Raw genomic sequence first — 27,660 nt, 5'->3', positions numbered from 1 at the left:
CGTCATGTGTGTGCGCTTGTGACTCCCCCGTCATGTGTGTGCGCTTGTGACTCCCCCGTCATGTGTGTGTACTTGTGACTCCCCCGTCATGTATGTGTACTTGTGACTCCCCCGTCATGTGTGTGTGCTGTCCCCTTCTACAATCACCCTTCCATCTCTATGGCCCTATACACCAGACAACCATTACAATGCTTGTGTGAAGGCACAGCATTGGTAAATCCATTATAGAGTGGACTGGTTGCAGGTGACGTCAGTGGCAGAATGAAAATAATAAGTGTGTTCTATCAGCGTTTGTACACACAGGTAGTGCTGCTGCTTTCTATATATAACTAGCTGGGGAATAGGAGAATGTGTTTGCTCCAGCACCGTGACATCATTGTTAGAAAACTGCTTGCATAACACCTCCCCCTCCTAGATGTGGATGAAAATAAAATACTTGCTAAGCAAATGATGATTTTTACAAGACGCTTTCGTCAGATTGGCGTGGTATGATGTCGCTGATGGTCTGGATGGGGATAATCATATTTAAGGCATTGTCAAGTTTAATGTTTCTCATAATGAGATCTATTTATATGACAGAGATTGGCTTTTAATTTACAGCAGCAATAAAAGCAGCGAGGGGTATGGATGGTTTATATCTGAGAATTATAGGGAGGATTTAAGGAATACCCGAGCAGCGTGTTATTTCTGATTGTTAGTCTGGGGGGTTGGGGTTAAACATAACGTCACTACACATGAATCTTTGCAGTCCGCTTCAACCATTGGATACGCTCGCTGTATTCTAACAAGGTCTGACAGGTCCTGATGAGGGGGTTCCCCAATCACTGGCTCCAGGGGAGTAGGGACACCCTGCTGTCTTGATGGATATTGGGTTATGGATACAGAATAAAACAATGTCAATATTCATATTAGTTCTCTCTATGCCATCCAGACATTTTTTAACTTTTGTCATTTTTATTTACAAATCTCTTTATGCATTGATGACAATGTTTTATTCCCTCTACATACCTGTTTTCTTTCTGTCTTTCTACCAGTAAGCATGACTATCTATCCACCATGTAATCATGGCAGGACTGGATTTCCACACACCATTCCAACTTGTATTCATAGATATCAGCAAAACTACAAAAGTGTGGAAGTATAAAAAACCCACGAGGCTTTAAAGTCCAACTTTTCTCTGGTCCTCCCCATCCTTAAAGCGTTCCCCAATTTTATTTATTAAAAACAATGCCCAGATTGACGCAATGATGGATGCTGGTTTCTGTGAGTCCCCGGCAGCTCTGGTTTAGAAGACGTGGGCTGAATAAATGGCCGTCACTCAACCCTAAAGAGGACCAGCGATGGAGACTGGTAAGTCTACAGGGACAGCGAAGGAGATGGGTATTGCAGAGGGACCTGTATTTCATGTTATTTTTTTACACTTCAGGGTAATTACATTTAAAGCAAGAAATTCTTTTAACAGTTTTGCTTCAGGTCAGTGACTTAAAGTATTGCAGATTTTTTTACCTTGTCAATGTAATTTCAAATATAGTTGTCAGGCTTTTCAATCTGTAACATTCACAGAAGAATATCTGGTGATCTGTTCATGATGTCCTTGTGTAGGCTGTTCTTGTATTATAGTGACATTGTCTCCCACTTGTGCTGTAAAGATGACACCCTGGTGGAGTCTGAAGTGACTGGTTTGACCTATTACACAGGCATGGTTCATCCACTTCGTCATCACCAGTCCAGAATAGTGATGTACAGTTGAAGCTGCAGTGAAGACAGGAGGTGTCTAAGTGAAAGGTTAAACAGTACTGAGATGAAAAAAAAAAACATAAAGTAAAAAAGCAGCATTTCTAGGCTATTTGTGGCTATTTGCTAGGATATAGAGTTTTGTAGTAACTAAATATTGTAAAGACAGGGTTTAGATCTTCTTGAATTTTACCTCGCTGGTAATATATTTGGGGTTGAACCAAGTTAATTTTGTAAAGGTTGGAATAGATCTAGTTGCATTTAGCATTTCACAGATGAAACTTTGGTAACATAATTCTATGAACTCTTTCACCATTGTGTATTGTGTGTCAGAGGCCCAAAGCTAAATCTATTGCAATAGTTATTTGCTAATTTTTGAACCTACTCTATACGTTGTACCATTTATTTATTGTTACAGGGTGCCTACTGATGTATGCATTTATATACATAAAACAGGCAAACGTAAGATTTTCATTCAAACATACAGATAAAATATATTTTGTTGCATATTTAACCATGTATTCTAGCATTAGATATGATTGTGTACTGCAAGGTAAGTACATCCTTGGCCCCATAAGCTGGTATTGGCTTTTTTTTTTTTTTTTTGCAGAAATTACTTCTAGTGGAAATTTGTATACCTTTCCGCCCATGTCTAACATTGATTGGTGGCATTTTTATTCTATTCTCCATTCAGTATTTTGTCCAGCAACTATCCTTTTCTCTTTCCCGCACATTTCATTGGCATTCATATCGGGGTTTTACTCCTCCATTTCTTGCCTTTCATGGTAAATTTGCAAGAATGACTTGATATCATGCAAAATTTATAATTGACTTCATGACCTAAAAGTTACTCAATAGCTGCAATCTGCACAGACGCTGCCCCGACCCTGAAGCTGCAAGGTAACTCCAAACTTTACCACTGTGATTTAAAGTTGGTATGGCATTCTCCTCCCTAAAGCCAGTCCAAATTGAGCCCAATGTATGTACTGTTACTGTGAATAGACACCGATGTCTTTAGGTTAGTCCACAGCATGTTATTCAAGATGGCCTAGTCTTGCTATGATGACACCACACACATAAATCGCAAAGAACAGCAGACCCTTTATATCAAAAATTAAAACAACACCAGCATACTTCCTAACGAGGTTCTGATCTGCACCTAATCGGGGACATCTTTTTCTATTTTCAAGTGGTGGTAAACTTAGGGGTTGAGTTAATATATTGCTCACATGAAATTCTGCTTTTTTTTTTCATGTTGCAGTAAACTCTGCTTGATGATTAGAGTGGATAGGCCGGTTGTTTTATGACAGAAGAGACTGTGAAGTCTCAATGCTGCCTGTCAGCTCTTTTCCATGAGCGCATACACAGAGCCATGCATGTACAGCTGAGTGTGTATTCTTGTCACGATTCTGCACTGGAATTGAACAGCTCCAATGCATATGTGCAGAAGTTACATCATCCAGACCTATCCAGTATAGATGGCTGAACACTCCAGACCAGGAAGAAATGCAAGGGAAGAATGAAGCACCAGAGTGAAGCTCAGACCGTGCAGGGATGTAATTCTGCCATAATGTGAAGTAAGGTGTGTATACTGGTATTTTATAGCTAAAAAACACATACGGGTCCAGAAGTCTGGGGAGTTAGCATTCACTTTAATGTAGATTATGAAAAAGAATACAATATTTTAGTTCTATGTGTCAAGTATGAGGTAACAAAGATGTGAAACATTCATAATGAGGTTAATCCACTTCAAAAGTTAGACACAAGAGTAATTTGTCTATAAATAGTAAATCCACACATCACTGATTAGTCCATGAAGAAAATGCACATCAAGATATAATACTTGGTGCCAAAGTTATTCCACCTCCATGCAAATGAAGAAACACATACCTCATAACTGTCCCTCTTTCCTTCTCATGTGTCCCTCTTTTTAGGTGGATATATACACCTCAATAAAAATGTGTTATTTCACTAATAAAATGTGTTATTTTGCACTAAATCTTTCATCTAGCTTGTAAAGTATTTATTATGTTGTTTTGAAAAGCAAATATGAAGATAAAGTAGTTGGTAATTAAACGATTCATTTTTTATGATCTGCATAATAGGGGAATGTTAGGATTGTGTCATTTGCCTACATAATGGTGCAAGTATAAATTGTCCAAAGTATTGAAGGCATGGAAACAATGTATCCATCACATGAAGATTAAGGTAATAACACACTTTCCAGATACATTCTCTTACACAGACCTTAAATGCAAAGAGGTCGGTAAGTTCTCTTATAAGAGGATAGATGCCAAGGCACGTTGGCCCATCATTCCACACCAACATTTACTCACTGCAGAATCTAATACGCAGATCAAAGAAGCCAATAACTCTTTTTGTGGATAATTTATTATGTACAACGTTACGAGACAAGATAAAGCTAAACGCTGTCACCCACTTGGCAGTACAGTGTCTAATGATAAAGTTTTTTTCTTTAGCATTTTGTTCAGCTTCATCCAAAATGATCCCCTAATGGTATCTGTTTTGGATGAAAATCCATAGGCATTTAGTATAGTTAGGCTAATTAGTCGATATATATATACAGAAATAAACATTTTATTCAAGTCAAGGCTGCTTTTTTTCTTTTGAAGCTCACATTGTTAGGCTAAACAATCTAATAAGGCATAATATAACTTTGCCAAGTAATTGGATAGCAAACTGCAATTTTTATGTTTTATTTTGTTTACCACTTAAAAAATATTTTGTTCTCATGCTGATAAATGAATAGATATGTACAAAACAATGCTACATTTATACTAGCCATATACAACAGAACCACACACCTCACTCCATGCAGGGTCTAGAATGAATAAAGTACACTGAAGAAACCATATGTGTATGTTCCAAAATGTAATTAAAAGCAAGTGGATAGAGAGGCATTTTCCAAACTGATCAATGAAGGTTCTGTTCTACACTGGGTGGCCATCATTTTAGTTGATCGTATTATTAGAGAATTTATTATTATTTATAGTTGATTTGATGAAATGATGACATGATGAAATGGATGATTGATCTGTGTATGGCTAGCCCAGGGACAACTTTTCCAAATTTTATCACCTGACATGCTTTAAGCAGGTGTAATGCCCCCCACCCCAATCCGTGTACTTACTGAGATCTTGCAGATTTGCACTCTTTTGCATAGCTCTGCCGATTTCTTGATCTAATGTCTGCCTATGTGTAGTTCTGTCCTGAAGACTGATAGGAGCCAATCAGTCTACCAGCCCTAAAGAAATCTATGTGTCAGAACTGATTGGACATCAGTTAATGAAGCTAATGGAGAAATGTAAACAAAACTGAAGGCCTCCAAGAGATCTAAGTAGGCCTAGTGATTTGTGGATGGGTGCAAAGGGTCAAATGGGTTAAACAAACTTTGTAGGAAAATCCTAAGTCCCCAGCTTTGCAAAGTATGATATTCTTGGGACTTGTAGGGTTCCAAGTGGCGGAATGTGTGACTAGGAGTAGTAAATGTTTTTCTTTCTCGTACACAATGCAGATATTCAGGCCATGTACACACGTTTGATAAATGTCATTAGAAAGGATCTTTCACAATCCTTTCCAGAGAAAAAGACTAAATGAGCATTGTACATACAGCGTCGTTCTGCTCTATGGAGGGAGGGGGAGAACAATGGAGCGGCACCCCAATACTAGCCATGAGTCGATTATCGGACGAGAAAACTCTGACGTGTGTGTATAGCCTAAGGAACACCCCAAAGATGTATAATGTCTTTTTATTTGCAATTTATTGTTGCAGTTTCTTTATTTATTGCAGTGTAATGGTGATTGTTCAGTCTTGTGGTCCAAATGTCTAATGTACATATAATAACAGCATCATGGGTAAAAAAAAATATCTGCCATGTTAAAGAAAAGCATTGAAGATGATCATTCTTTGTGTTCTGCTCAGTGTTTTATCTGGCAAATGAAACCATGAAAGCCAAGGTCACATGTTTACTGTGCATTGACTTCTTTATTAGTGACTAGTTTATGTACATAAACCTCAGAATCCTCAGGAAGGTTACTGTTCAACAAGAATGACTGTGAGATGTAAGAACGTCTTCACTGACATTGTTTCAGGTTAATGGCGGTAATATAAACTTGATGGAAAATCATCTTTTATTTGTCGAGTCAAATAGGGTATTATTTGACCTAATTTTAGATGTATGGTGCTGTGTATGTGGCAGATGTGTTGTTTTAAAGTGGCAGAGGGAAGATTTGTATTCCATAGTAAAAAATATATTTTGGAGATGGTAGAAATTTTAAGAGCCAGGTTTTATGTTAAATGCATTTACATGTCATTTTCTCAACATAAAATTTGGTAATAGGTGCCGATCTCGGGCATGCGCAGAAGGAGCCTTTTCTTTAATAGGAGAAAAAAAATGCGATCTCACACATGTGCAGTAAGATCTGCATTTTCTTCCCCATCTACGTCACCGGATCCTGGGCATTGCAAGATCAGGGGATGTACAAAGGAGAACCCAGAAGAAGGCGAAAGAACATGGCGGCGCCCGACGCGTCGTCCCCTCTGGGGTGAAGAAGGATACCAGGACAATGCAGGACCCGACTGAAGAAACCTCCTGATGGATCGACAAAACTACACGAATAAAGGTAACTGTGATTTTTTTTATTTTTACTTTAGTTCCGCTTTATGTAAATATAGAGGCAGTGGAAGAGATGATACTGGAGAATATGAACTATCATGGCGAACCTGAGTGATCCAGCAAACCTTGAACCTTGTATAACAATAAAAACAATAGCCAACTAATAACAAATGATTTTTAAGAAATCCATTCCAGGTTTGCTGGATCACCCGGGTTCACCCACATTATTCTATCTTCTCCAGTCTTGGAGAGCTTTAATAAATCAGGCCCAGTGTTTATTAGAAAACTACTCTATATGAGTATTTATGGGATAGAGTTAATATTACTATATTCATGTACACACAACATAAGTATTATAGTGGAACACAAAATCTTGGAGATTTTTAAGGCTTGAGTAACTTCGGTCTACATGAAATTGTATTCTTTTCTAATGCAAAGAATATGTGCAGAGATTTTGATTCATGTAAGTCAGATTTTAATATGTTTTGTGCACAGTATTTAAATTGCTCAGTTTGTGTGTTATGAATGTGAGTGAATTTAATTTATTTTTCTTGTCTAGACAAGAGTGGCAGTGATGTGCACAATCAGAGTAAATAACGTACAATAGACGAGGGAAAAGCGTGTTGACCATTAGCCTTCATGCTTTATCCACTTCACATAGGGGCTTGGACCCATAATTCTGTTTCATGATCACATGAGGCTTTCAGACCTCTTGTCTACATGATAAAATGAAACAATTGGGTCAAACTGGCTGCTGGGATTCACAAAACCATGGAATGTATAATACATCTGTATTGCTTGCCAGCCATGTAACGTTTCAGCAAGCTAGCAGACCACATTTTACTTACGAGTATTAAAGGAAAACCAAAAATTCCCCATCTCCAGGTATTCTTTTCTGGGTGTTCTAGAAGTCATATCCATACCCATTAAAAGCAGCTCATAATTTTTCCCATATAGTGTCTTTGCATGGAGGGCGGGGGCTTAGAATATGAAGCAGTGTATTGAGACTGGAGAGTAACAAAATGCAATTTTACAAGGACCCCCTTGTAAAATTTCTATTCATGTGCCATACACACAGAGGCATTTGTTGGTGTTGTGTTTTTGGGCTTCAAAGAAATTGAAGCTTTCAAGCACACTAAAATGTCCATAAACCCTTCTAAGACACTCACAAGTGATCTCAAACAATCACAAATGTCTCGTTTAGAATGAAAAGACAATAATTCCTTTTTATGACCTCTTGTGGGCGTTTTCCCTTTCTTTCCTCCTAAAACATCTCTATAAATGCTTAAAATACATATAAATGCTGTATAGGCCATTTCAACCATTATAACGTAACGTCCATGTAAACTAAGCCTAAATAATACAAACAGCCATTTTCCCTAACTGATGTACATTTAATGCTTCTTATTGACTTCCAAGTGACTATTAGGTGAATGAACCAAACTGCTGGGCACCTTGTTGGCACTTAGATGTTGTCCTCTCTGCTGATGCTGTTTTCTCCACCCCTTGAATTATTCATTTATTCCAATGGAAATCTTTTAACACATGGTTACATCTTGGTGCGTTTCATGCAATATGGGTTAGATAGATTAAAAATAGAACACTTTATTTCTAGAGATTCACTACACAGAAGTTCACACCAAAGCATTCTAAAATTTTAATGAACTGAACGTTTCAACTGTTCCTTTTCATTTCCATGCATTGCAGTGCATCCATTCAATCAGTCAGCAGAATGGAATAGTGATTTATAATAAATAGATTGGAGAGTCATTTTACCATGCCTGATTTTTCGAGATGCTGGTCCCCTGATAAAATTGTTTATGCTCCATACACAGCCCAGTATGAGTCTCGGGCAGACTTAATGCAGCCAAAGTGCACGTACCTTTTCAGCAACATTTTTACAGGCTATAAAAAAATACATCTGAAAAAAGCTTAGAATATGACTTTCAGTATTTAAAGAGAATCTATCAGGCAAGTATAGTGGTAGCAATTGTTAACTTGTAATTAAAGATTTGTCTGGAGCTGTCATGCTGATTCTTGCCTAGGACCCATCAAAAGTGAACAAAAAGCATAAAAAAGCACAGCGAGTGGAGTCTTGCTGTTTATAGGGTTCCAATGACTGTAGAATTTTTAAGGACTGCTATGCGTTGGCTTAATGTGGATGCTTCAATTAAAAGTCAGCAGTGACGGCATAACAGCTGTAATCTTATAGGGTCCAAAGTGTTTATAGCTAAAATGCTTTATCATGAATTCCAAGACTAATCAAATAGCAAGAAACTGTCTAATAAGATATTTGTGAAGCATTTAGCATATTACCAGTTAGTATGTTTTAGGACATGATTGCAGCTCCTTGTACTTGTATGTGCACTAGTAAGTATTGCAGTCAATGCTGTTCGCTTTGCATTATAATACCGATATATAGTAGGTGTTGTGGACAAAGCTTTTAGGGGTGCTTGGCAAGCCTTTTTTTTTTTTTTTTAGCCAACGTTGAATTTTTTATGGAAAACACTCTATTGACATACAGACTCCTAAAGTATCCATTATGCATAATGTTTAAATGTTGCTGATTTCCACAGAGGAAATGTGAAATTGCTTTGCGTTTATGATCATTCTATATTCATGTCTGCAGTCAGGTGCACAAAATAGCACCAGAGTCATTCATCTGCTATGAATGTGATTTTTTTTCCTATGGTGTACCATTATTTACTATTGGGATCAGTTAGAACCAAAAACGACTAGAGCTACAATTTTTCCAGTGGGCATAGTGGATAAAATTATACAACATTAAATTGTTTGTTCTGGCTAAGAAAAAGCATACTCAGTACATGTCTGCAATATATGCATATTTCCCAAACTTTATCCCTTTTTAAAAGTGAAAATTTGGAATAATGACTAATACTGCCAAAAATCCAGTGAGCTATTAACTTTCTGTAATTAGCTGACAACTTAATACCTCTTCTGCACTGAAATTCCCATTATGTTATGAGCTTACATGTGTTCTGGAGGGGGTGTTCTATAGTCCAACAAAGGAGAATTTGGGCAGGGATAATAACACTGTTTGATTTCAGGGCAACAGAAGCAGTGCTTTTAAACAGGAAGTTAGGAACTTGCCAGTTTTCTGGCAGTATCAGTATGTTGTTCTGTACTAGTAGCATTTTAAAAGACAAAACATGTTCCAGAAAGATGTATCCACAGTGAATGTTTGGTAAATGTCAGTTTAACTACTTTATAAATATGCCCGTATTGCTCACATTGTATTTTACATTCCTTATGCAATGGAGTAGCCACCAGCTTTTTCCCAGAAAAAATGTGAGTTAATGAGCTCCAATAATATCAATAATATCTTCATGCATCCTAAATGAAGACCTAACAGGTTTTGGATCAGGGAAAGATGGTGTTCTAGGGTTGCAAGCCATTACAACTGCTGATTAGTGATATGGAACATGAATGATCAGCTCTTCTAGTCAGCTTTGCTCTGCATATCTTTCGGTTTGAAAGATATGTGACATATGTTGACATGGTTTGCATTAGGGCTGCGTGCACACGTGCAATAATTGTAGTTGGAAACGAATGATCCACAAAAGATCATTCAATAATTGGTAACAAAAAAGTGCTCAACGACGCCGACGAACGAGGAATCTCACTTCAAACGAACGACCATTGGTAATCTGTTGTGTGAATGGTTGTTTTGTGATACACTTTCTCCTGTACATGTCACTTCCTGCATCTTTTGAACGATCGTTCAAAGGAACATTCCTAGTGTGTACATTATTGGTGAATTATATGTGAACGATCGTATCATTACAGCATGTACAAAATTGTGCACAATACCATCACTCACAATAATCGGGAATAATTGGTGAATAATTAGTTTTCAAACGAAAATTATTGCACGTGTGTATCTAGCCTTATGATGATTTGCTCTCCTGCAAAATTTTCACCTAATCAGATAATGTCATTGTTCATTGTTTTGGCTGTACGATTGAGTTCCCAAACAGTAGATATGTTCTCTGCAATCAGGAACTTTGAGAACCAGCAGGTTGCAACACTTGGGGTTGCCAGATGTTCTTTCTGAATGCTATCAACCGTGTTGTATTTACTTTTTTCTGAAGTCATTTTTTGGTCTAACAACTAAATGTCTAATGTGCAGTTATTTGTTTCCACATCCTGTCCACATTTTTGGTGACATATTACTCAGCAAGTTACAAAGTCCACAGTCATGCCACTAGCTGACTCTCAAAGGGGCTCACAATCTAATGTCCCTACTAATCTAATGTGCTCAGTCATGTGTCTTTTATACAGTCTAATCTCATTTTTTTCGGGGGGGGGGGGGTAAATTAGGCCAACTAAAGCTGCGTACACACGGCAAATTTTTCTCGCCCGATTATCGGTATCGGCCAATTATCGGGCGAAAATCTGCCGTGTGTACAGTCGGTCGTCGTCCATCGTCCGACGACCGTCCTGGCGGATCCATGGACGATGGACGACAACCGATCCTAATGAAAGGGAAGGGGAGAGCGCGCAGCAGGGTGCCGCTCCGTCGCTCTCCCCCTCCCCTCTCCATAGAGCATGAACGGTGCTGTATGTACAGCATCGTTCATGCATCGTGCAGTCTTTTCTCGTTGGAAAGGATCGTGAAAGATCCTTTCCAACGAGAAAAATTGCAGGTGTGTACGCAGCTTAAGCCAACTGCATGTTTTTGGAATGTGGGAGGAAACCCACACAAACACAGGGAGAACCTGCAAACTCCATGCAGATATTGTCCTGGCTGCAATGTGAACCTGGGACCTAGTGCTGTAAAGGCCAGAGTGCTAACCTCTGAGCCACCGTGCTGCCCAAGGGTCATTCCAAGGGTTCCATATCTGAATCCCCATGCCCACTGAGGTTTTTCTGTTTAAATGTCTTATGCTGTTTATATACACAGCCTTCTAAAGTCCATATCTTCGTCCAGCTTCTTTCTCTAAGCCTTTTACACTTTGCAATGTAATAGACAGATTACCCCCTACCAGACTGAATAGAGCAACTAGGAAATATAATTTCTAATCACTTAAAAGTATTGCCCGTGGGACCTCATTACAAGTATTATCTGTGCCAGGCAGGGACCTTCTGCATATATTTAGAAAGGGAATGTAACATAAGCATTACTTCTGGGCTCCTGTGAAAACTTCTTGTATAGAAGTCAGTCTAATCTCCTATGCAGTGCATTGTGGTTAGTAATATTTGGTATGTCTCTGTGAATCCCAACTATGGGGAATATCATATAACCCTTAGGTAGATGTTACATACGGCATGTACACACATTTTGGGTTCTGAAATTAGGTAATAACTAACGTCTGGCTGGTCTACACAAAGTACGGAATCAGAAGCTGTCAAAGTGCCTTTCCTAGCAAAAAAACAATTCGTGCTGTATGAGGAAAGAGCAGCTAAAATATTAAGGGTTTAGCTAAAAAAAAATATATTGATTGTTCATGTATAAAACCACTCCACCACTAATAAGTGTTGTATGTGATTATATTTGTGTATTTCTTATTAGGAATATAACATTTGGGGTCATCTTCTGCTTTCCCTGGCCCTGCAATGCTAAAGTATAGCAGAAGCTCAGGGGATAAACAGAGACATTGCTGTCTATTTAGAACAATGAAAGGCACAAATGCTAATGTGAATGTATGTGAGTAGGAGAGAAATGCTCTCAGTTAAGGTTTCATGCTGCTTTATCATTCTGAATTTGACTCTTATAGATACCAGTAAAATGCAGCATAAAAAGGCTGTAAAACTATTGCTTTTTCTTACAAGGAATCTGAATACTCACTGTTGTTGAATTTTTACAGTAACCCATTCACAGGGTAAAATTGTGTACTTTTCCAGCCGTAGTTAAGTAGATAACCCCTTTTAAATGCCATTATGCGTATTGATAACCAGACCAATTCAGACTTTTTGCATGGCTTGCTTCTTACTGCGTATAGATTGGCACAAGGGATAGAAACACAAAGAATAACATTTACAATATAAATTGTACAATGTTCACATTATTTATATGCAGATCCTTCCCCATTATGTCATTTCTACAGGAATATTATCTGTAGTTTCTATAACAACATTGGGCAGCCATATATATATTTTTACAGTGGATTGTCTTTTATTTAGTTAGGAGTTCTAATTGTGTCATTGTTTCCTGAGATAGAATCAGATGTATTCCTTGTCTTGCACAGCAGCAGGAAAGTAAGAAAACTAGAGAAGCTCAGAGCATAACACAAATATGCAAGAAAGAAACCAGTGCCATGGTTGTCAGCACTTGGAAAATGTTTTTTTATAAAGTATTCTGCAATCTGTGGGAAAATGAACAAATTCCTAGAAATATAATCAGAATTTTGGAAGGGATCGTTACCTGGTATTGTGATATATTTGAAAAGTGCTATTAACACATTTTGCTGTAACCGTATTTACCGTATACAGGATGTTAATTTTCTGTTTCCAGTAATGCATTTCTAGTGGTCATTATGAATTGCAGTAGATTGGTGCTTTAGAATATGAAAATTCATGAATATTAAATATTTAATTTTAGGAGTAAAATTACCAGCAGTGCATTAACCTTTCGATATGATGCATTAACCTTTTAGTCCTTTCACACCTCTGCTTCAATGCAGGATTTTTATTTTACCCATTGTGGACGCATTTTTATATATTTTACATGTTTCTATAATATCGTTTTAGGATACCAACTGCTTCATGTCAAGATACCATTCTAAACCCTTCTGAAAAATGTTGCGGTAAATTATATATGTAAACCATAAGGTTAGGTCTCCATAAATGCCAGAAACCTACCCTTGGCAGCTGTTTTGACACCTACACCCTATTGACATTCAGGCTCTGTTTTCCTATACTTTCTTTATGTATATTACCCTTTAATCCAATATGATGAGCTAACCAAAGACTTTTTTTTTTTACTGCCAAACACACACACATTATCAAAGCTTTCCAAGATTAAACAAAGCTCCCTGGATGAACTATGTGCATAGGGTTTTTATCTGGGATATGTTTCCCCAGTGGTTGAACTTGATAGACTTATGTCTTTTTTCAACCAACTGACTTATGTAACTATGCAAGTTAGTGCAATGCAAGATAGTACACTATCGTGGGAAACCCAGCAATCCCAGAGTAGATCTGGTCTAGGATTGAAAACATTTGCCAAATAAAATTAACTGATTTCAACAAGTCCATTCCAGGACTGCTGAATCACCCATCTTTGATAGCCTACCTTCTCCAATCCTAGAGAGCTTTAATAAATCAGGCCCAAAGCACCTAAAATATGTCATTGTAGCCTAAAACAGAGGTTTTTTTTTACCAGCATATCACTTTCATTGGTGTTAATACCAAGCATCATACATTGGTTCTAAGTCAGAGTGATATTTTAACATGGCAAGTATATCATACCTCTTTCTGTTTATCTACGTTTCACTGTGTTTGACCGCTTCAAAGATTCTGCTCCACAGACAGTTCAGTATCTGATATGAAAACATGTTGGTTAATTAGCCAATTGACAAGCCAACCGACACACTGAAAATGCGCTCCCTAATCACATACCCGCACAACCCTTTTAAATAGGTTTAACGTGCGCTAGGTTTACAGTGCAGATCCAGACAAGGACGTGCAGTCCTGAAATGACAGAACCTGTTGGGGGCAAAAGCGCCAATTGTACACACAAAGCATCTTTGATGTTGCCATTTATTTGTATGAGTAATAGTTGAAGTTTTTTTGCTTTACAGGTGTAAAATTAAATTGTGCAGTGGTTCTTCATGTCATACAGAGAATCTTTCTGGAGTGTACCTGTTTTCCTTTTCAAGGCTTGTCATATAAAACACATAGTTCTAAAAATTCAATGAAAAACAATCCTTTAAATTACAGCATTTGCCTGTTCACAAATTAGGCTGACACTTTGTGGGCAGATCCAATAGACAGAGGAATTCAGTTTCTTTACTGAAGCATTTGACAGCACTTTGTGTTTGCTTTAAAAGCTACATGCTGCTGCAGACGTTTCATTTTTTTGAAGCAACACTAAACTGTATGTGTTATCATCTTGTAGTTATAATATTTCTTAAAAATGCAAGACAATGAAGACTGGCTCAACTTTTCCAGGCCAGATTCATTTTGTTCAAGATGCTCATTGTGGAAAGAATTTCTAATTTGTATTAGAGACCGATATAGACCTGTCCCGTGATACTAGCCTTTTTCCTCATTCTTTTACAGATTGATGCCTTTTTTTCTGCCATTACAGGTTGGTTGTGTGGACCCTCTCTGTCATCTAGTTTAGCAAAATTCCAAAAGGCCTTTGTGTAAAAGAATAAACTATTTTGGAATCCACTTTTATTCGCTGCTCAAGTATGCACTATGGATAGATACAGATGAAGATTAGCCTTTGCAATATTTGGGTAGAGGACATAGGGACTGTGTCTGGCACCAAATATTAAAGGCCAGGGCACAATTAAGAAAATCATGATGAATGCCTTTCATTTCTTCTCACCTGTCCTAGAAGTGAGCATTGTCCAGATCTGTGTAACAGAAGCTCAATTTAGATAATGCCAGTGGGTCCCAAGGTTCCAGGGATGCATACCGTGTTTCCCCGAAAATAAGACAGTGTCTTATATTTATTTTACCTCTGAAAATCTCATTAGGGCTTATTTTCAGGGGATGTCTTATTTTTCTCACAGATATATATATATATATATTTATTTACATTTCTTCACCCCTTGCTCCAGTGCTTTTGAAATCTCCTGCTCTCTCTCTCTCTCTGCTCCCTCCTTCCTCTTGGTATCCCTCCGTGTACCACGTGACCACACCCTCCGAAGAAGCCAATAGGGCTTACTTTCGGGGGAGGGCTTATATTTCACCCTTGCATGATTAGCATGCTAGGGCTTACTTTCGGGGTAGGTCTTATTTTCGGGGAAACACGGTAGTCTACAACAATGGTATGTCCACCACTGAGTTGATTTAGAGGGATATTGTTTCTTTTTTAAGTCTAAAGTCATGTTAGATATTTAGAGCTTTTTATTTCTTTTCAAAAAAAATCTAGGAAACATTTTTATTTGAAAAAATTTAGTTTTTATTGAGTTTTTCCAAATAATAAACAAAAGGTAACAACAACCAATTTTTTACAACTGTACACTGTTAAAAAAAAAAAAAAACAAAGTTAGATAAAAGCTTAATTAACCCCCTTTCAGCCTCCACATCAAATTTTGTTTGTATAATCACCAACCTTAAAATGAATATGCAGGACATTTATACTGTTGATGCTTGTGTCGGGCAGTGTCTTTATCATCCTTGCAGGTGGCATTTACAACATTATAATGCTCTTCTACCTGTCTCATAGGAGAATGAAGAATACTGCCATTTCTTCCGAAAGCCTGCACACATCATTAGAGGTTTTTACTGATGCACCTGATAGGACGGTTTTCTTAGGTTCTGTAAAGCTTGTTGGAACCGAAGTTCAAATATATTTGACAAGCTTGTTACATGATTTCTATGCTATCTTGTAGCCACTAGAGGGTACACCATTCTGTATCAGACAATATAGTCATCTGTGCTGAAACATTAGTGAGAACACTGTGTGTACAGGGCCAGCTGTCAGTAGGACCTATTGTAACCTAAGCTGACAGGGACATGTTTGGTAACAGACCTATAGACCTCAGATGTAGCAATTTATAGACCTTGACTGATATAAATGTAGTCAGATTATCTAAGATACAAGAAGTGCAACATTTATGTAAATAGTGAACATAGACAAATATATTTATTACAAGGTTATTATTTTTTTTAAGGATAAATATGTATGTTTGCATTCTTGTTCCAAAGCACTCTTGGGGGTGTCTGTTTATACATTTTTGTTTGTGGAGTCAGTACTTTTTTTTATTTAGTTTATTCATTTTCCCTGTCAGATTCACTTTTACTCTTTCTCCAGTTTTTCTTTTGTGTGTTTTTCTCTGCAACTTCTCCCATCAAAACATCCTAAATCAGATTAGCTTGGATTTGCTCTAGGGGCAGTTTCGTTATTTTGGACCATTGATTTTGCAGTGGAAACTAGGCCCTTTTGATAGATTTGGAACCTTCTTGAATAAGGAATGCGTCGGCAAGCATGTGTACCCTCTCCTATCCATAAAAAGTATAATTGGAAGGAGCAAAAAACATTACCTTTTAACAAAAAGCAGAACCCTTATGGTTGCAAGGGCCTTTGTTGGGGGAGAAAACCTCATTCCCACTATGTAATCCCTTTTGTTCTGGAGGTCTGTGGGCAGAGAGATTATTTGGAATCTGGAAGCTCCCTGTAATAAGGAGGGCTCCATATATCTGCCCCCTAACCCTGGGGAATGAGTACAAGGGGACAGAGTGCCGCTTACCCATTCCTGGAAGAGGTTAAATTAGTCCTAGAAATAAAAAAAACACACCTTCTAAAAACAATTCTTTAGGGTCAGAGGAAGAAATACACTTTACATTGATGTTTAGTGGGAAGAATGCCACCCTTACAGTGATGGTATGCCAATCTTTCAGAGAACTGAAAAGCTCATTGGTTTTGACTCTGCTAAGGCGCATTAGCTCTGAACTAGTAAGGGCCATCAGACTGAATGTCATTCATACATTTGTAATTGAACCCCTACCTGGAAGAACCCCAGGGATCCATAGAACTTTGGTTAATAATGGAAGCTTCGGTTGATATAAGTAGACTTATTCTTAGATCAGAAAGAAAAGTAGCACAATCATAATTGAAAAGTGTCTAAATGATTCAGGTCCAAAAGAGGTACAGTTGATAGAAAGATTAAAGATCCAAAAACACTGCAGTGACAACCTCACTTGAATTCTTTTCCTGCTGATTGGAGTAACACTCTCTCCGTTCATTAGGGCACGAGGAGAGGATGGAAGCTGCGAACTGAACAGGTAGGTATATCATCTAACAAGGCATTGGTTTCTGACTGACTTTTTAGGTATTGGTGTATTATCCCATGTTCTTGTAATCTGTCCCTTTTACAGGTCAGAAATAAATGTTTGTTTGCAGCAACATATTTTACACAATCTGGAGAAGATGATCCTTTTTGTGAGAGATGTCTAGGCTGTAGTTGATTTAAGAAAGAATCCTCTTTTGTGGGAAACGTTTTGGTCATACTGGTTATTTTAATTATAAAGAGAGAACTAGATGTCTGTATAGGCATATATCTTTATTATAGCTCTTTTGTCTTCTATTCCTAAAATTTTAATGCTGCCAGAAAATTACATTGGAAGGTAAAGTGAATTATTGATTTTCTCATAGGCTGAGATATCAGTCTAATTATCTTTTCAGGAAAGGCTACAAGTATACATGGGTTTCCTGTATTTGTATAGGCTGACCTTTTGGCAGGAGGTAACCAGCATCAACATGCTCAATATATCACAGCAAGTATGCAGAGTATATTATGTTTTTAATCCAAACCTGTGCTCCATTTTTTTTTCTGAAAGCAGAGGCTCTAGAGAAAAATCACTCTAATGTAACTGGCAATCAGGTAACAGATTTTGTTTCCAGTGTACCAGAAATACAGTTAGGTTCATAAATATTTGGACAGAGACAACTTTTTTTCTAACTTTGGTTCTGTACATTTTCACAATTAATTTTAAATGAAACAACTCAGATGCAGATGAACTGCAGATTTTCAGCTTCATTTCAGTGGGTTGAACAAAAAGATTGCAAAAAAATATGAGGAACTAAAGCTTTTTTATTTACACAATCACTTCATTTCAGCGGCTGAAAAGTAATTGGACAATTGACTCAAAGGCTATTTCATTGCCTGGTGCGGGCAATTCCTTTGGTATGTCATTATCAATTAAGCAGATAAAAGGCCTGGAGTTGATTTGAGAGGGGGATGTTTGTATGTGGAAGATTTTGCTGTGAACAGACAACATGCGGTCTAAAGAGCTCTCCTTGCAGGTGAAACAAGCCATTCTTAAGCTGCAAAAACAGAAACAAACCCATCTGAGAAATGCTACAATATTAGGAGTGGCACAATCTACAGTTTGGTACATCATGAGAAAGAAACAAAGCACTGGTGAACTCAGCAACACCAAAAGACCTGGAGGTCCACAGAAGACAACAGTGATGGATGATCGCAGAATAATTTCCATGGTAAAGAGAAACCTCTTCACAACAGCCAACCAAGTGAACAACACCCTCCAGGGGATAGGCGTATCGATATCCAAGTGCACTGCAAGGTGCAAGCCACTCATAAGCCTCAAGAACAGAAAGGCTAGATTGGACTTTGCTCAAAAACATCTAAAACAGCCAGCACAGTACTGGAAAAACATTCTTTGGACAGATGAAACCAAGATCAACTTTACCAGAATGATGACAAGAAAAAATTATGGAGAAGACGTGGAACAGCCCATGATCCAAAGCATACCACATCATCTGTATAACATGGCGGAGGCAGTGTGATGGCTTGGGAGTGCATGGCTGCCAGTGGCACTGGGACACTAGTGGTTATCCCATGATGTGACACAGGACAGAAGCAGCCGAATGAATTCTGAGGTGTTCAGAGACGTACTGTCTGCTCAAATCCAGCTAAATGCAGTCACATTGATTGGGAGGCGTTTCATAATACAGATGGACAATGACCCAAAACATACAGCCAAAGCAACCCAGGAGTTTAATAAAGCAACGACGTGGAATATTCTTGAATGGCCAAGTCAGTCACCTGATCTGAACCAATTGAGCATGCATTTCACATGTTGAAGACTAAACTTCGGACAGAAAGGCCCACAAACAGCAACTGAAAGCCACTGCAGTAAAGGCCTGCAGAGCATTAAAAAGGAGGAAACCCAGCATCTGGTGATGTCCATGAGTTCAAGACTACAGGCTGTCATTGCCAGCAAATGGTTTTCAACCAAGTATTAGAGATGAACATTTTATTTTCAGCTTTTTATTTTGTCCAATTACTTTTGAGCCCCTGAAATGAAGTGAGTGTGTTAAAAAAAAAACGCTTTAGTTCCTCACATTTTTTATGCAATCTTTTTGTTCAACCCACTAAATTAAAGCTCACAGTCTGCAGTTCAACTGCATCTGAGCTGTTTCATTTAAAATTAACTGTGGTAATGTACAGAACCAAAGTTAGAAAGAGTGGTCTCTGTCCAAATATTTATGGACCTAACTGTATATACACAAATACAGCATTACATGCAGTCTTTGCGGAATGGTTTTGCATGATATGTAGTGGACAGTACAGTATCTTATCAGCAGTGTTGGTGTTTCCGCCCTTCCGCCATTATACATATATCCCTGGCAAATTTCCCATATCCCTCTGGCTTTTTCATTAGACTCACTTGAGTGATTAGCTTTTCCATGCATGACTTACCTAGTGCCTACAGATCAATGTAATCTTTTGCCGGAAGGAACTAGTGTATTCAAATGAGCTAACTGGAACTGAGCCATGCTTCCCCCATGCACCAGCAACACAAATTAACAGAATCCTGCAATGTTATCTCAACACTTTGCAACTAAAGAAATGCCATCTATAAATATTCAAAAGTAAACCCTATACCCATTCTTCCAAACCCATTACAAAGTTTTATGACAAAGTCATTTTACTTTTGACTAGGTCAGAAAGATGCACCGTTCTAATAGTATGTAGGCAATTCTTGGCACAGATAAATTTATAAGGTAAATGGCCTGGTCCCCTCCCTGCCCTCAGCCTGTGATTGGACAGTAAAGGAAGAGTAAGAAACTAATCAGGAATTTCTATGCTCTTTTCTCCTTTAGCATGCAAATGGTCAACACACAAGCATCCAGCGCACCTAACTGGCCCTTAGTTCCCATTCTAGTCTTTACAGAAGAGTCAAGGGGCTGGAATCAAGAATACCTATTCTGTTTTTTTGTTAATATAAATATTTATAAGTATACCTGTTATTGGTCATTTCCATATCTGTCAGAAAAATCTATTTTTAAAAAGCATGTGGTGCCTACGTTACTGTGTGTGGAGAAGGACGTACTTGGTGACTAGGTAGGTAACTATGGCGTTAGTCAAAATTAGAAAAAGCTAGAAAAAGACCCCAGATAGGGGAGAATGTTCATGGAAGAACTGGAATTTAGATGCAGCAAGCTTTATGGAAGAGTAAGGAGAGGACCATTGCTGAAATCCAGTGTCACATCCTGTTTGGGATCTGCATCCCAAATTCAAAAGTGATAACTCCATAATAAATTGATTGCTCCATTTACCAGACACCAATGGTATGAAAACATAGTTTCTGTATTGATCAGATTTCCACAGTTGATATATTAGTCAGAATATCAAACCAATAATTTTCTTTGTGATCTATTTATAAATGTTTTCACCCAAGATCAACCCAACTTCTACCCCAAAATTTGCACATTTTGCATTAGATTTAATAAGAAAATATGTGAATGAGCTTGGGATTTGATTTTCTGTGTGAATAATAAAAGCTGGGTGAAAATATTTAGACTTCATTGATTTCTATGGTCTCTGTGTACAATACTGTTGTCACTAATCTTTTACAATATTTCCAGATAACCTTTGTGTTTAGAGTTTCCACACTTTTATTTTACTGTCTTATGGTCACAGAAAACATTTAGGCAATGTTCAGACTAGCAGATTTTGCAGACATTTTCCAGGGTGTCAGCTGTAGACAGTAGGCCCTGGGGAACAGTAAACACCACAGTTTTATGCTGCTAATCGCAACATAGCCTCACCCAGTGCTGACCTATTTCTGAAATATTACTTAAATATTGTTTTGCTTATGCATTGTATATAGTTTATAAAAATGTAGATGAAATTTTGTGTAAATAAATATCTAGGGCTTCCTCTTAGGTACTTTGGCTGCGCTGGCACCTATCCCCATTCCCTCGCAGAGCACCGCCATCTTCTTCCTTCTTCACTTCCTCCTTTCAATTTTTTTGCCATTTTGATTGACCAGGCCAGGATGACGTAACTCCGGCACAGGCTCATTCTGTCCCACTATGCACAGGGAGAAGCTGGGAGAAGGAGAAGAGATGCAATGCAGGGTGCACTGGGGAAGAGATGTGTAGTACAGGAGATACTAGAGGGGGGAGGTAAGATATGCACATTAATGAGGTATGAGGGAAGGAAAAGAGTGTATGAGAAGAGATGTGCATTACAGGTGAGAGGGGGCATTACAGCCTTATGCAAAAGTACAATACAATGAACAGACCGGAGTAGTATAAAAGTTAAAAAAAACAGCATACTGAGTAAGGTACAGCCATATGTATTAGCAATTGTAGCGCTGTGTGCGGAGATTCACGGGTAGGTACAGATTTCAATTATTCATGTGGTCACTCACCCAGTTCTAGGACCTGTGTAAATCCAGCATAGTTCAAGCAATCCCGGTACCATACATGGAAGTCCAAATTCTATAGCCAGAATGACAAGAAATGTTCTTGTTCAAAATATTTTGGTTGATGAAAAATATCGACCAGTAAATCAACAACATGGGAGTCGAGAATGTCCTAACACAACACAGTTCAGTGCTAATTATGTGAGCATGTGAGACAATTTTTTCTTGTAATTGGCTAATCAAAGGAATACTAATAGTATAATCTTCGAACTGAGACTAGCAAGATCTAAAGTATTTATATTGACTATCCTGTGGGAATTCCTGCATGGCATTATTCCAATGAGATCTTTTATTCCAGTGTTACTAGTACAGATTATTGTTCAGTTTATTTCTTTGATGTGTAGGGATGCACTGGCTTCATTCCTTTACATCTTTAAAGTCCTTTAACTATATCTCTTGAAGGAGACTCGCTCATCACATGACTAGTTATTACCAACATAATGTAGTCCAGCCTGGCTTTCTAATTCTGAGTATTTTTTGCACAATTCCGTTACTTTACTCTGCTGAAAGGGTAATAAAAAATCTCCACTGTTAAAATGTATTTTAAGTCAAAAAAATTCTAATGCAAGGTGTGCTGTGGTATTTTTTCTGACCCCTAAGGCTGGAGTGGACTGAGCAGTAAAAAGTGACATATGACAGGGAAACATAATGAGCAGTTGCATTTTTCAGATATTTTAGAAGCCTGGTGACTTTCTGATTAGGGCAGATTTTTCCAGAGTATGAACAATAAATATTAAACTACAGTTAAAAATTTAGACAATTTTTGATGAAAAAAATGTAATCTGTGCCCAGATGAATTCCATTACAATCCAGCTTTAAAAACGTTCTTTTTATTAAAAAAAGCTTTTTATTTCTGCGGGAAAGTAGAGCTTCCAGCCTGCTATTGGTCTAGATAAGAAAGGGAATTAAATCAATACTAGTACACAGATCAGCTAAAACATTTAAACCATCTGCTTAATACTGTATACAGAACTAACCTTGTGAAGAATTAATTCTACAAGATGTCTGGTGGTATGTTAGCAGCCCACAATTCACATGCCCACAGCCATAAACATTATCTAAAGGAAAATGTTACTTATAAGACCACAACACATTCTTCCATTGTTCTATGGTATGGCATTTGCATGCCCATTTCAGGCAATTTCATTGGTGGACAAGCTGCGATGCATTGTGTTTTTTTTTTTTTTTTTGTGCTTTTGTATCTCTTCTGTGGGATCCCACCAGATATACTGCTCCACCCTCCTTCCCTATTCCAACTTTGGGTACCCATGACCCTGTTGTTGGTTAATAGGTTCCTTCCTATTGGTTGGTTAATAGGATCCTTCCTTGGAGCACTATTGGCAGGTACTAATCCTGCATCTACAGCCCATGTGTCCTTCTGTTCTAGAGATGCTCTGACCTAGTCATCCAGATACAATTTGATCCTTTTCAAACTAGCTCAGGTCTTTACGCTTGCCTAATTCTCATGCTTCTAACACAACTTACACAACTGACCCATGTTTGCGTGATTTTTCTCCAGGTACTCCTCCCACATTTTAAAAACATGCAGGTGGATTAATTTAGTTCCCCCCAAAACTGACTTTAGCATATGACTACCATAGGGACACTAGATTGTGGGTTTCCTCCGGGTACTCTGGTTCCTTCCCACATTCCAAAAAGATGCATTTAGGTTGATTGGCTTCCCTCCCAAAAAAAATCACCTTAGACTCCATCAAAGACATATAACTATGGTATTAGATTGTGAGGGACAGCTAGTGTCATGACTATGGACTTTGTACAGCGCTGCATATTATGTCGGCGCTATATAAACTCTGTAATATTAATAATAATATATCCCACCTTTTGCCAGGATGCCCCACTCTAACGGTATAATTAATGTGATTCTATTCATCAGCCAGTGATTGTTTAAGGCTGATCAGGGGATGAGACCTGCAGATATCATATCTTGCGTGGGACAGGAACTTATATAAATTGATGAAAGATTCCAAAATGAAGGATTTTTGTATGTCATAGTAATTACCAAAAGATCTGGGCCCAAAAGTCCGTTAGGGCAGGCCAGGTTCTTGACACACAAAATCCTCCTCCGTCATCGTGTATCACTACTATAGTATATATTTCAGAACATTATATTTTATAAAATACAAATTGAGTTTTACCATCTAGCTAAGCATTTTATGAATGGTTCCTGGCCAAGCTAAAAGAAGGCCATAATGAAGCTACAAGCAAAGTAGGTATGACATTGTTTGCCAGGGTATATGATGGAATTTGCTTTTCGGTGTTTCAGGATTTTTTTTGAAATAATGTAGTTATTTCAAGACTAGCTTTCAAGAGAATTTTCCTCTTCATCAGGTCAAGCAGTGTTCTTGTTTTATTGTTTCTTAGCTGTGCGATAATGGATAGTATAGTGGATGCTGTGTACAGATTTCATCTCCCTCAGGCACTTAGGTCTTTAATCATGAAAGTTGCTTGTAGCTTGGCAACCATAAACAGTTATATACAGGATCGGTAGAATGAGCATTAGGACTGTCTACCTATAAATATCAGACTAGTACACTTTTTCTATTATGGGTAAATAGTAACTTGAAATTAGACTGCTTTAGTTAAGGTTGAATCAACTCCTTATTAAATGTATTCCAAAAAAATCCTGCTACTTAGTCTTCCTGGTGCTGATTCTGGGTTTACCCTTTTCTCTTTCTCAACCTTGACATCTCTTTACCTTCAAGTACTTTTGATTTGTGGCTACTGACCCAGCCAGTGTTGCAATTTTAAGCCAGGTTATATCAAGCAAGGTTTCTGCCACTTGAAATAAATCTTTTTACAGAACCAACTTGTAGGTACATTCACTTGTGGTAGTGACTACTCCAGTTTGCTGTGATGCAGAGGAATGTGATCTTAACATGTCAAAATGTGATAGGCTGAGAATGACAATTTGAGAATGGTTGTTACCCAGATTCCATAAACCAACTCAAGGACCTGGGGGGCAGCTGAGTATGACAGAGGCACAAAATGTGGCTGCTAACGCGGAAGCTCACTGGAGGAAGAATAATCAAACCTGAACAATCTGTGACCATTGCAGGGCTATTGTGCAACTGGAGTCAAATGGCAGTGTTGGTATAGGCAGAGCAAATAGGATGGTTTGTCATGGAAAACATCTTTCCACCACATTATTCTTATATATGTTTAATTTATTGGCATTTACAAAGTAGATTTAAATACAAGGGGATATTTCTTTGCTGCAGTTTGGTGTCTCAATAGATGATTAGAAATCCCCCGGGACATAATGATATATAAATACCACAGCAAAATTGAGGACCTCGGGGCCATCCAACTTTTGTCAACATCAATTTGTATTTCAAAGGTTTTATTGAAATTTTTCAGAAATGAATTACAATAGTTGTGTTGTAACCCAAAATATTTATGTAAAGATATAACAAAACAGATATTCGGAACGCTTACACAATAAAACTTCTTGTATACAGTAACAACAAATACAAAAACATTCTCTTCAGCTGGATACAAATTAAAATAAAACCTCAATAGAACTGTAATTACATTAATAAAATTATTTATGAAAGAAGAAGAGAACAGCAATAATCCAATACAAAATTTATCATCAAAATAAACATAAAAGAACAAAAAAGTAACATGACAATTATTCAAGCAGAAAAGATACATTAATGGTAGCATTGTCAAATGTGCACAAAAATTTCCTCAATAAAAAGTCAAAATGTATTCAAACTAAAAATAATATGTAGAAGGTAAAATGAATACCTCTTATGGGTACCACTAAAAAGTGGGAGTGGGGGACAATGACAGGATGAAAGACTCAAAAATAGTAAAGGGTTCTCACGGAAAAATTAGAATTGAGTGTAGGCTATCCACGGGTCCCAAGTCCTGTAAAATGTATCCATATTGTTGTGCAAGGTACAGGATATTTGTAATTTGTCATGATCCAGTTTAGTTTGGCAAGTGGAATGGCCAAGGCCTTCCAGTCAACATTGATATGATTTAAGAAGTATATGTGTTGTGTTTTTGATTTTTTTTCCACTAGAATGATGTATCAATAATGTTGCTACCCAGACAATCCATTCTATTGCAATATAGTCCTGGATGTTCTGTGCAGTTGGGGTCCATGGAAGTTGCGTGACCTTATTCTCCTGGCCTGGACTAGTCCTGATTTTGGTAAAAAATTACCTCATTCTTTATAAAGGGGCAGAACATTCTAATTGTTTTTAGGGCTGCTATTAATTATTTTTTTGTAAGAATAATTCTTAGCTTAAAGATGGTAAAAATATAACTTCATGAGTAAATATGAGCTGTCACAGAATTTGAATAGAAACTTATAGTGATAGTATACACTGCACATAACTGCTGAGCATTGACAGGATCCCTGCCATGACAAACAGCTTGGACAGTTGGCAGAGCCTGTTGGCTTATTTACTAACAATAATGATCTCATTATTTCATGGGTAGAATAAGCAAACGTGCATCCAAAAATTGTACAGTTTTGAGTTTTAAAATTCCTTGGATATTTTGACATTTCTATGCCTATTATTAGTCACTGCAACAAGAGAGTCACGTCTAAGAGCTGAATGGGTGACAACCATTATTAATCTTTTAAGGGGGCTTTCTAACTGATTTGTGCTGCCCGGTGATAAAGGTTCCCGCAAATCATACGGTTCCTTTCCGAAAACACCAATACCTAATGCTAATGGGTTCTGAGCTCTATTCAGGTTACTCTGAAATTGAACCTAAATATGTAAATATGTACCTTAATTTCAGGTGGTCTCATATTGGCTCTCATCCAGCATCAGGAGCTCAGAAGAAGGAGCTTGGTCCTTCTTTACTAATCAAATCTGCTGTAGTACCAAAGAAGTTCTCACTAGTGACAAAGTGCCCATGGATTTTTGGGGAAGAGGGTTTCTGTGTCATCACTGCCCAGATTTGGACATATTCTGTTCAATAGGATTTTTTTTTTATTATTATTATTTCTTATTTAGTGCATTCAAATGTCTTGCTGACTAAAGAGGAGCAGAGGCTGCATCTTTTAGTAATCCAAAGTTAAACCTACATTTGTATATTGAAGGCTGATTTGGGTGAAGCAGCATGTAATAATGGGAATGATTCACTGACAGGGGAGGAAAGTGTGGACATTGAGTAGTTATTTATAGGGGGTCTATTTATAAAGCAGTGAATCTGACATTCCCCGGTGGAGAATCAGTTAATGCCATTGAAACACGTAGACCAGAAAATGGTTTCAAGGAATGTCAGATTCACTGCTTTATAAATAGACCTAGTGTAGAAGTAATCACTTTCCCATAAACTTGAAGGTAAAGTTGATTGTTTTTTATTTTTAACATCCATGCTTTCTGACTTTATCTTGTACCTTCCATATTTTTTTGTTTGGCATTATCTTTCTACCTGTTTGAAAGTATGAATACTTGATATTTGATTATGTTTGTAAGGTAGTTTGATCACTTCTGCAGCACAACACAAAATCAGAATGTTGGATTTAGTCCTAATAATAGCTGAGCCATGATGGTGCCTAAATTGGTGAAACATGGTGTAACTAAACTACCGGTACTCATCACATGACAATTGCCCAGTCAGTTGAACAGGTTAGAAGATGTACACAGTGGCTTTTGTTCTCTCTGATAGTCTTTGGGGGAATCCCACCAAGGACAATGTACAGGTAGTGCTCCTGGTAGGACCTAAGCCCAGCACCTCTGTGCTACAAAACTGCATTACAATAGGAGATGTTTGTACTTTCTGGATCTGGCAACTGGGTGACATTTTTCCTGTTGTTCACAGCTTTTAATAAGCAGGGCAAACAATGATGTGTGTGGATTGAAATTTAATAGAAAAATGATGGTCAACACACATTTTGAGTATCGGTCCTATTAGTATGATG

The 27,660-nt window shown here is 37.7% G+C and overlaps 1 protein-coding gene across 1 annotated transcript in view; it reads left to right on the top strand.

Annotated features, from left to right (window-relative positions):
* DTNA (dystrobrevin alpha) overlaps positions 1–27,660 on the top strand; it is a 135,349-nt gene that overhangs the window by 828 nt on the left and 106,861 nt on the right. The gene's annotated exons all lie outside the window — the stretch shown is intronic.

The sequence above is a fragment of the Pyxicephalus adspersus genome, chromosome 5 (genome assembly GCF_032062135.1).
Source record: "Pyxicephalus adspersus chromosome 5, UCB_Pads_2.0, whole genome shotgun sequence".
NCBI classification, from domain to species: Eukaryota; Metazoa; Chordata; class Amphibia; order Anura; family Pyxicephalidae; genus Pyxicephalus; species Pyxicephalus adspersus.
Note: the sequence above shows the minus strand (reverse complement) of the source record. Positions and strands in the feature narration are given on the sequence as shown.